Genomic DNA, 12,004 nt, shown 5'->3' on the forward strand with positions numbered 1-12,004 from the left:
ACGCGCCGCGGAGTAACGAAGCTTGTTATACTTCGTTGAAATCGTGATATCGAGTTATTTCGTTGCTCTCGACTCCATCTACGCTCGCCGCGCGTTAATTAGGGATTATATTATTCAGAAAACCATTACTATGGTAATTTCGCGCGCAGTGCGCTGGAAAAATGTGAAAAATGCCAAATTACGAGGCGGTATAGAGGCAAGCGGGGGGCGCATGCCTCAGGACAAAAGTTTCGTCCCGAATACAAAGCGATAAATCGAGAATCTTTCCATTCCCTGCCTTGCGGCGATATCCCGCGCACACATCTCGTCTCTGAAAAATACCCTCGGCCAAAGACAAACTGCGCACGCTCGGTTGATTCGAAACGACCGCGTGTGCGAACAAGAAAGTGCATCCAGACTTGCTCGCGAGGAACACGAGACGTACGCCAACTTTTAATTGCTTTCGATCGGGGGCTGCTGCTCCGCTTCCCCACCGTCTCTTTTATTCGAGCTGTCTCGCTGTATACGCGTGTAACCAAGGCGAGTCGCGACACTTTCGGAGATCCGAAGTTCGTCGCGTTATATAACGCGCGGATGAATAAAAAATCGCTAAACTCCCAGCAGGAGCCGAACTGGATCAAAGTCAGTCGCTCGCTCGCTTCGCTCCATCCGCGAACAAATGGTTACGTATTACCGGAGGACCTTAGCACAAATCATTCGGCGCACTTGCCGGGGATTTGGCCTGGGAAACGACGGCGGCTGCGGCCAAAAATTCTCCGACCGAAAACATTTATTCCCGCTCTCGGCCATATGCAGCAGAAGTCTCCCCCACACACACACACACACACACACACACACATGTAGGAAAAGGGCTCGCGCTCACGTAGAGTCTCGAGAGCCTCGGCTCAGCGCAGATGGCCAGCTGTCGATAAACGAAGAAGCGCAGCGGCAAGAGAGAGAGAGAGAGAGAGAGAGAGAGAGAGAGAAAGGGTTGCGCGCGCAGTAGTACGTGGTTACTGGCAGATCGCCTGGGCCCGATAAAATAATCGCTTACGACGTGCGCCGGCACGAATTTCCTCCGCGTCCTCCTCTCGATTTCATTCCTGTGTATAACTCGCGCGACGAGCTGTCCTCGAGTAAGAGATTGATGGGGGCTGGCTCGAGAGCTCGCGCACGACTCTCGAGCGACGTTTATGACTGCCGCCGCGTAGAACACTACGGTGTCTTTGGCCGGCAGCAGCTGCTTCGCGTCTTTTTCAAAACGAAAGCTCGCTGCTGTTGCTGCCGCTGCTGAGTTTTCGTTTCTCCGAGAGCCTCCGGCGACGACGAGTCGTCTGCTTGTTTCTTCGACTCTGCTCTGCTCTGCTGTGCCCGTATGCAAGTAGTAGTAACCGTGCGTTTTACTGCTGCCATAAATGCTTCGACGATTGTCGCCACGGCAGGTTTTATAACGGCTCCGCGAACTGTCTGTTAAGATTGCCTCTCTCTCTCTCTCTCTCTCTCTCTCTCTCTCTCTCTGTCTCTGCAGTTCTCTCATCGAAAAGGGAAATTCGCCGCAGTTTAACGGGTGCGCGTCGGCCAGATTGCGATGTCTCGTCGGTCAAAAACGTCAGCCGTACGGTGGCAGGCAAGCGTATCAGGAGCACAGCATCAATCTCCCGCTTGTATACTCAAAGGGCTGCGCTCGCAAGCTCGCGCGAAGACTCGGAGACGCGTTGATCCCCCTCCTGCGAGGCTTCACTCGATCCTTCTCCGCCGGGTATTAACCTCTTTCTCGGCAAGGGTTAATGCCGAGAGGAGCTCGTTCCTCGAGTGCAGCATCTCGGATTGGGCATTAAGACTACGGCTCCGCTGCGTAGCAGCCTTTACGGCCTCGCGAGAGCGATTTTAAATAAAAAACCGCGAGTGACTACTCTCCGAGATTGTAGGGGGCGCTGCTTCTTGGATTCGTACAAAAGTTCGAGGTTATGCAAAAACCGGCGAATCAATCCGTCGCTGACAATGGCGGACAAACCCCCCCCCCTCTCTCTCTCTCTCTCTCTCTCTCTCTCTCTCTCTCTCTCTCTCTCTCTCTCTCGGAACTTCGTCACAGGCTGTATAGACCGAAGAAAGTACGTACACGGTTTACGCGTCCAGCGCAATTGAATCTCGCCAGCAGCCACAGAGCCGCGTCCGGTACCCGCCGTCGGTTTTAGCACTCTTCTGGCAAGCATGTCCCCCGCTGATGCCGACCACAAAGGAGGACAAACTCTCCCTCGTCCCGACCAGCGCTGATTTTACGGTCATCCCGCACTGTGTATACCCTCTGCGGAGTCGTTCGAGTTTGCCGAATGACGCGACGGTGACGCAGCCGCCGCGCTCGTAGTCGTAGCCGTACACACAACAGTTTGTTTCGTTCGGGCCGCGCAAATTTTTTTACAGCCTCGCGTAGCTGTAGCAGCAGTAAACCCGGAGCCCTTTTATGCGGGCGATAAAAAAGTATGACTCGTAGCTACAGAGGCCTCGCGTCTTAATTTTCTCGGTTATTCGCTTCGAGAGTTTTATTCTCTTTAAGGATTGCGGATTGCTGCGAGCGACAGCCGAGTGGCGTGCGGTCCGATGCAGCTCCGCCGCTTTTGTGCGAAAGCTCGGCGCTGTGAGTGTGTGTGTGTGTGTGTGTGTGTGTTATACTTGTTTTGTTGTGCTGCAGGAGAGTGTGTATAGGAGAGGAGGAGCCGTAGACGGGATTAACGGCTGATTTAGAGGGACTTTAGAAAAATGTGTCGCGAGCAGAGCGCGAGGGACGCTTTTGAAACGTAACGGCTTGCGGCCGGCTCCTTTTGAACTCGGCAATTACCGAGAGTGACTTTTGTGGCCGCGAAAGTTTTCCTTTTTTACGGCTCCTGCCATTAGTGCTCTCCGAGCGTCGAAAGAATAATCCCTCGCTCTTATTATTAAAGCTCGGCTCTCTAATAGAAAGCTCCGAAAAATATACTCAGTCCCTCCGCGGATGCCTACATAACCTATATAAGTGTCGCTCACCCCCCTCGCCAATTTACCGTTTTGCCGGAGGGGGCGCCGCTGCCCTTTTTCGAAGACGTATAGCACGTGTACGCGTATAACGAGTCGAGCCACTGTACTCGTACCGCGGGAAGCGTTCCTCGATTAATTTTCCGAGCTCCGTACACTCGAGAAAGAGAGAGAGAAGATCGGACTTTTCTATGAGCAGAAGGGCGGAAACTCGCGCATCTAATTACGCGGCGGGGCTAGTGAAAGGGCGATTTTCCAATTTGCTCGAGCGCGATTCCCGCTGCGGGCCGCTCATTCGTCTGCTCCCTCGCTTCTTCTTTTCGGATTGCTGATGCTACTCTGCAGCGCGCGCGCGCGCTCGGAAGAGGAGAAAGAGAGCTCTCGCTGCTCCGCGGCTTCCGCTCTGTTTACCTTGACGTTAATTAGAAAGTAAGAAAGTGCGCGGTATGACGGCTGGAATCGGTCGAGTCTGCTGAATTAAGTCCGCCCGGTTATTCCGCGGCCCATCTCGATGGGATTGTTAGCGGCGTTTTACGCATATTTGTACATTCGTTCTTTGGCTCGTTTGACTCGATCCGCCCCTGATCGAGTTAAAAATAATAAAGCACGGGCTAAAAGCCGAAACACGGGTCGTACTGTGGGGGAACAGTCACGAGATGAAAGAGCCATAATCCAATTAGCTCTGGCGAGCGAACCCATCGAGACGAGGGAGAGGAAAAAATCCGCCGCACATAAACGCGCGCGTCCGCAGTCAATGCTCGCGCGATGTATAAATAAAGGGGGCGAAAAGAGCTTGCGCGCGCGCGAGAGAGGAGCTTTTTAAAATCCGGACCCCCCTGAGCTCGGGATTAGCCCGACGCTTCGTTAGTCCGCCGCATAGGTATATCCGTTGAGCCAAGTGCCCTACTAACACTACTGCGCCACTATACTCGTTTCTGCCTCCTCTTCATGGCGTAACGGCCGCAAAAGGCAGATTATATCTTTTTTAGCGTTCGAGGCACTCCCCGCCCCATGGATGCTCAATTACGCTCTCGTTACGTTTCGTCTAATTGGAGATTTTGCACGCACCAGCTCGTTTCCACGTGTTTATTTTATTTCGTTATACTCCAGAGCGACATCATTGGCGGGAGATTCGAAATCATCCCTCGCCGCGCAGGCATAAGCAGTGACGAAATCGAATAACCCGTGAATAAAGAGCGGAGGGAGAGCAGAGTGTAGCGCAGCAGTGGCTGCTACTGCGGCAGTCGTTATCCTGCGCGAGCGCGATTTGTTCTTCTCGACCACCTGTTGCTGCACGCGTTGCGCGCGTCAAGAGCAGCGCCGCGCGGCAATATGCGACGGGAACAAACGCGCAACTGTTTAATTATGAAAGCGGCGAGCTCGCGTTTGGAACTATTGTGTGCTCGCGTCTGAACGCGTCTAGCCGGTTTGTCTGGGGTTCAGCTGAGTTTTTTTTTTTCTATGTTTGCCGGCGTTGAGTGGCATTTCATTATGCCGGGGAATTAAAGCGCGTTTATATTGGTCCCGAATAACGATGATAGCACGGCATTTTGCACTTCTACAGCAGCACGGTAGCATCAGCAGAAACGACGCACTCGGCCGCAGACACGCTAGACTCTCTACGAGGCATCTTAAAGGATCGACTTTTTTCCCCCTCAAGATTCACACTAACGGCGTCAGCGCCGACAGCGAGTATAATTTTAATCTCCAGCAATTATAACCGTTTCAGCCGAAATAATAGCTGCTAGCACGAAACTTATCAAGCTCTACTCCCTCTCGGCAACTCTTTCTTAACGAGGGGTCGGCGGCGGCTCTCCTTTTTTTAGCATACGACCGAAGCTGCGTCGTCGTCGCTGTGGATTAAGAGGCCGAGGAGAGAGAGAGAGAGAGAGAGAGAGAGAGAGAGAGAGAGAGTCGCGAGGGAGCTGAGAGAAAGGAGGTCAGGTGGCTCTGTCAACGTTTTTAATGGACCGTATTTTTTCCCTTCTCCACCCCGCCCGTCCGTCTACACCGCGCTCGTAGTTGCGAGCCGAGACAATTAAGGCGCTGATAAGCGAGCTTTCGGCGACAGCTTTCGTCGAGAGTCGATTTGTGATCGACGCAAACTTCTCTATTCACGCGCTTAACTGCGAGCTATCAAAGTTTCATCCTCCGGCTAATGCCCTCGTTAGGAATCGACGACGACTGGATAAAAACTTTTCGCTCCGGGTATTCCACGCTTTAATCGACTGCGTAACACACCGAGTCTGCGGTGGCGTGTATGAATTCAAGGAGCGATCGTCGCTGATTGAATTATGAGAGAACCAACCGGATATGTTGGACCCTCTGCCAACAGCATGAATTTCGTAGCGGGCGCGCAAGGTGCACGCGTATCTTGAAGCTTACCCAAACACACTGAAACGCTCGACGCTTGGATTATTCAAAGACATCGACTCACCTGCAACAGAAAAAAATGAGGTAGAAAAATTAGTATGCGATGATACTCTCGGTTATATCGCGCGCGAAATTTTTATCGCCCCAATTCCGCAGCGGCGGCGGCGCCGGCGCCGCGCAATAGCGATAATTGGATGAGCAATTAAACGGCTCGGCGCCTGCTCCTCTCTCTCTCTCTCTCTCTCTCTCCCAAGCTGCTTACGAGTGAAATGTCTTTCGGTCTCTGGTTGTATGGCTCTCTCCCTCTCCTTTTCTCGCTAACGTATAGTAGTAGTGATAGTGGTAGGACGATCCGATGCAATTCCAGGCCATAATTTCATTTGCGACGTAGTTCGCTCTCCCCCCGATCCGCAAGAGAGCAGCGGAACGACGCTTTCGGATTATTGGCCTTTGTAGGGTTACTCGCTCTTTTGATACGGGGACGAGAGATTCTCGCAGTGACGACGCCGGGAGAGAGATTTTGAACCCGATCCAAAAAGTCGCTCTGGGTTTCCGGCCGCGAAATTGTTTTGACTGAGTCGTCGCGTCCGACGACTTTGGTGTAGCTCATGCGCCAACAGCTGGCTTTCATCCGGGTATCTTTTTATCGCGACGAATGAAGACGCTAAATTAGCGAGCTTTACGATCATCTCTTTTTCCTATATATATGAACGAATTTCCGTTGCGCGTTACGCATCAGAATAAGCGATATACTTCTGAAACCACTCTAGCGCATAAGCCTCGCAGCTATTCTCCAACGACTGCAGCAAAAGTGACTCTCTGCGCGCCGCGAACGAAGACGCGATGCAGGCAAATTACGTCAGCGAGGTAATTTCAATGCGATTCCCGCTCTCTCGCCGCGCAGAGGCCGCACTCGAGAAAGGAATAACGCGCCGCACGACTCCCGCTCTCTGCTAAAGAGCTTACGTATATGCGCCATTGTACCCACCACCAGCTTAGTTTCCCAATTTTGAATTTTGATGCGCACTTCAAGGGATTCTCTGCGCTCTTACAGCTGCGTGCACGTCGGGAAATTTACTCGCGCTACGGCGCACCGGAAGTGTAGCTCTAATTTATCTAGGTCAGTAACAGGAAACTTGGAAGGTGAAAGATTGTCCTCGGAAACAACGAATGGAAAAAGGCTGGCGTGTTTGTTTGGGGTTACAACGAGTTCCCTTCGCTTACACTCCTGGAATTCATGAATTTTTTAGCGACAGCTTTGTTTTCCGAGCTTCCAAAAGGCCAAGTCAATTAGGAATCCCATTTCAATATTCATAAGAGCGCGCGAATTTCGAACTCGTCGGCCGCGTGACCGAACCGACGTATTTGTGTACGTGCGAGGCCGTATTTTTCACAGCGAACGATGATATGCACGAGAAAAAATATCTGATTTTTCCATCTTTCAATTTAAAATCTCTCCGTCGAAAAAAAACAAACAAACAAACGTCGTCTATAACGCCTATTATCCAATTCCACGAGACACACTATAAGCACAGCGGAGCCTCTCGTCGCGTACGTTTACCTTGCACACAGCCGCGTCGTCTGCACTACTCGTATACGTATGCGCGACTGCAGACCAGGGGAACAGATCAATGTGCGACGCCACAGACGTACATACGAGTACGTACGAGTCTACAAGAGGTACACCTGTACGGAAGGTTACGCGGCTCTCGCCGGCAGAGAGTCTGAACTTAATGGATTTTTCACAGTGCTATCGATTCTCCCTCGTCGACTCGTCTATAGGCATATATACACACACTACGCCTCTCTCTCTCTCTCTCTCTCTCCCTCTCGTTATTCCGGCCTCTTTCTCGCGCTCGGGCAAATTCCGAACGCGCGGGCGTTTTGAATTTTTGATTCGAGAAAGGGGTGTATAACGTACGTACGCCGCGGCGGGCGATAATAATTCATCGGAGCTGGTGTAGGCGAATTTCGGGCGAGAGAGGAGAGGTCATATAGTTCTCTGTGTTATACGGCCGCGGATGGGATAATAGCGCGCGCGCAGGGCCGCGTCAAAGGAGGTCGTTCAACCCTCCTTCTCGCTGCGGCTATATACTATGTATGCGAGAGGTTTGTTCTTTTTGCCCTCGTCCTCGCATCGCTGATGTGGGATTGTTGAATTTCTGATCGACTCTGATCGCCGGCTCTGACCTACTTTCGATAGAGGGAAAACATTTCTCAACGATTCCAAATTAAAATATTCTCCCATCCGCGGTGCAATTATAGCTTCATTTCGCGTATTCCAAATTTAGAGAAATATTTGCGGTCCTCCGACCCACATAAAGCGCTATTAACAAACATAGAATAGCCCACACTTTGCATCACTTAGAATCTCGTATCAGCGGCGTCAAACAAAGTCGACAAATTTATCATCGGCGGCCCTGCCTGCAAATGAATAATAAACCTCGTGGAAATAAAGTTAACTCGAAAAATCCATTATATATCAGGCGTCGCGCGCGTACCTACACCGTCACGTTTATCGCTCTCTCTCTCTCTCTCTCTCTCTCTCTCTCTCTCTCTCTCTCTCTCTCTCTCTCTCTCTCTCTCTCTCTCTCTCTCTCTCTCTCCAGCTCATTCGCGAGATCGATAATCAGAGCGTGTGTGACTTTTGCATGAATAAAATATACTTGCAACCCGTACATATACATACGTGCCTCGTCTCGTCGGCGCACACGTTCTATTTGCGAGTGGCACACGCGCGAGAGTAGGGTCACACTTTTTTCGGGTCAGTTGTCGCGACAGGCAGACGGACGCCCCACGTGGACTCGGATTGAGAGTACACACTGAAAAAAAACACAGTCGTTTCTGCTGTAAAGTTCGGTAGTTTTAACCGTTCTGCCACTGTAACGACTGTTCAGTAAGAACAACGGTGTGCCACTGGTAATTTTGGCGAGTCGCGACTCGTAAAATTAGTCGCTTACGCGGGACACCAGCAGAAACGACCTAACTGATTCTTTAAAACTGCTGAACTCTACGATAATTTTGGCGAGTCTTCGTACAATGACGGATTACTGGTGCGCGTTTTTTTTCAGTGCAGTCGAAGTTGAATTATTCGACTTCCGACCGCCGCGCTGCCGAAAATACATCGCGGCGATTCTTTTTTTTCGGAACATCGCGGAACTATTCTCAACAGAGATGTGCTGGTAATTCGAGCAATGCAGCGGCAGCAGCAGAGTGTATATAGCCCTCGAAATTTGCGCGCGACAGTTTTTCGAGCTATCCGAGCTATCTGGAGAATTTCATCGGGTATTATTAGCACAGAGAGCGCAACGACTAGAGTTTTTACCAATACTAGGAATGAAGGCGCGCTCTTGATTCTATCTATGTCTAATAACACTGGTAGAAAATCTACCATAAGTGTTGGGCGGCAAACTAATGTCTGCTAATATTCTATAAGCATGTAACATGTTACTAAATCCCTCAAAACTATTTTTTAATAAATATATTAATAATGCTCAATGTCGTCATCATTGGTTTGAATAGTGAATTTGAAGAAAAGTTCAGTATAAGAGTCAGTGGGTTTGTCTGTCATTACAATGCCATTTATTTGCATTATAAAAAAGCTATACAACTGAAATTTTACACAGATACTTACTATGCTACCTAGAAAACATGTAACCTACGTGATTATGATTTAACTGTTTTCATTCATATTTTCACATCGACGCCCATATAAATTTTTTAATTTAGCGTATCAAATTTTGCTTGTAAACAGTTACACAGAAACTACCATCTCTAGCACATTGTATTTCTGGTTTCCAGTGTATTTTTACATGAAGAAAGTGATAAGTATTTTAGCGTTTTTGTCAAGGCATTAATTAGAATTTTTACTTTTAACAGTTGTGAGAGATTTTGAGACCGATACCTGTTTCTCCATTTTTGCATTTTTTCTCATTCAAAAACTAACAGGTCTAGATAACTGATATTTTGCATATAAATTTCTTTTGTGATTGTGAAAAGATATTTAAAGTTAAATCGACCTTAACAGAAAAACTTCTGATTTCGATTAACATCAGTGTCGACTCCGACACTGATGTTAATGCAAACTCATGCTATACGACTAAATAATTATCGGTTTCAAAATCTCTTACAACTATTAAAAGTCAAAATTCTAATTACCTAATACCTTGACAAATAAGCCAAAACATTTATTACTTTCTCCATGTAAAAATATGCTAGAAACCAGAAATACAATGTGCTAGACATAGTAGTTTCTGCGTAACTGGCTATAAGTAAAATTTTACCTGCTCAATTAAAAAATTCGCATGAGCCTGGATGTGAAAATATGAACGAAAACAGTTAAATCAGAATCATCTAGGTTACATATCTCTAGGTAGCATAGGAAGTGGCAGTGTCATATTTTATTTGTCTAGTAGCCTTTTTACAATTCAAAGAACATTGTATAATGATAGATTTAAACTTACTGACTCGGATACTGAACTTTTCTTTCAATTCACCTCTCAAACCTCACCGAGGGCGACTTTGGTCACAGAGACACAGTATATCTTCAAACTCTTCATTCTTTTAATTGAACTTCTCACTGACATTAAAAAAAAAAAAACTAAATAATATTCACACACTTTATTACTACTTCAAATAGGGTTAGGGTGCCACTTTTCAATACACATGTTGTAATACTACACACTCTTGGTAATGATTACTTTAACTAAAATTTCTTGCTAGTTATATTACATATATTTTATCTGTTATCAAGGTTTTCACATTTCATTTTAAATACTTCAAACATTTCTACCAGGGTTATGAGATTTTGAGGGTTATGAATTTAAAGCGCGGTTCTGATCTCGTTGCCTAGGCAACCAACCAGCAACCAATCAGAATCACGTATTAAATGCTTCACAACAAAGGCCATCATTTTTTTAAGAGGGGACTCGGGAAATCGTCCTTCGTTTTTCTTCCGAGAATTCTCAGTAGCGCGAGACACTCCTTCTAAAATTGTCCTCCGTCGGGATACCTGCGAAGTATACAGCTAACAAACGAGAAGACGAAGTTTATCGAAAAATAATTTCCCAGCAGCAGCAGCATCTCCGCGAATTTTCCCTGACAAATTTTTCTCTTGAAACCGTGACTCGGAAGCATCCGCGCAGATATATATATACACGAGTGCTTCCTCTTCATTAACTCGGCGATCTCTGGCCTCTTCATCGAGCTTTTTCCTCGCTCCTTTCTCTCTCTCTCTCTCTCCCGCGCTGCGCCGGCAGTGCACGCTATATCTTGTCTTCTGTCGCTTTTTTTCTCTCGCGAGCGAGCGAGCGTATTTTTACATAACATTCATCACTCGAAACTCTCTTTCTCTCCAGCGATTTTCCGCTGAAAATTTTTCGAGGCTTCCTCCGCTACTGCGCTCCTCTCGCGAAACCGGTATTTTTCATCATTGCGTACGTTCTTAGATCCTTTCACGTTTTCATCACTTTTTTACGCCCTAGATGCTAGCCTCTTTCTGCGCGCCGATGTATTTTCCAAAGTTCGACTCTGCATAAATTCGTTTCAGCTTTCTCGTTTCTGATGCGCGAAATTTTTTTTTATTCTAAGAAAAGCTCTTAAATCACGATATCGTCACAAAATTTCGATGTACGCAAACGTGCAGATGAAAAATAAAAAGATGAAAAAAAGCATAGTTGGATCATCTAACGAAATAAGCGTCATAAACGTCACGGGATCGCGATAAATCTGCAGGACGGCGTCAGCGGCGCGATAACGCGGGGTGCAGATGGATAACAAGAAGACGGCAGAAAGAGGGAAGACGGCGCGCGTCGGATAAGGTCTGAAAAATTGGAATCATCCAGTCAAAAGTAAATCAGCTCCGAGGAGGGAACGGCCGCAAAAAAGAGCCGCGAGCTTTTGACTCACCCGTGTCGGGTGCATTACACTGCACAGACCCACCGGGCCCAGAAGTTGTGCCTTTTCGGTTAGCGAGTGTGAAATTCTCTTTTGAGGTAACTTTCGGAAATAGAATCTACTATGCGCACGGGCCGTGCGAGAATACACGGGGATCCCCTTTGGAATCATTCGGCGCAGGGACGCCAAAGCCAACGTACATTCCCGGGCCTTCACGAGTAATAGGAGTAAACCTCTTATTCTCTGACTTTTTCAGAATTTCGTGCAAAGGTATATAGTTACTGCAAACACTATTGTGAAATACCTCCATGCAATAAAGAATGTACTTTTCAATCTTTCAGGATTTTAATTTTTACAGTAACTCTTAAACTAAGAAGGTCAAATTAGTAGTGATTAACAAGATTACAATTATTATTTTATTTCTTAAATTGGCTGATCTGATATTTGAGCCCCAAAGACCGACGAAGATCAAAATTTGCGACACTACGCGTACGCTCAGCAGAGTGCGTTATAAGGCTAAATCGAGCAGTAGAGCGTCTTTCTCTGCTGCAATAATGAACCTACGTCGACTTGAAGGATTTTTCACAGCCGACCTCTTGCGTACTGCCGTATATGAAATCGCTCTCGTAAAGTCTTGTTCGTAAGCGGCTTGCTTAGTCACGCGCTTTCGACTTAAGATGCGGTTATTACGAGCCTGCGACACAATTATTTTCCCCGGAATTAGCGGGACTCGTGTAATGCCCCGCCT

The 12,004-nt window shown here is 47.7% G+C and overlaps 1 protein-coding gene across 2 annotated transcripts in view; it reads right to left on the reverse strand.

The window, feature by feature from the left end:
- The window catches only part of LOC100122716, a 162,539-nt gene that overhangs the window by 140,811 nt on the left and 9,724 nt on the right, over positions 1 to 12,004 (reverse strand). The window lies entirely within an intron of this gene.

This window comes from Nasonia vitripennis, chromosome 1 (genome assembly GCF_009193385.2).
Source record: "Nasonia vitripennis strain AsymCx chromosome 1, Nvit_psr_1.1, whole genome shotgun sequence".
NCBI classification, from domain to species: Eukaryota; Metazoa; Arthropoda; class Insecta; order Hymenoptera; family Pteromalidae; genus Nasonia; species Nasonia vitripennis.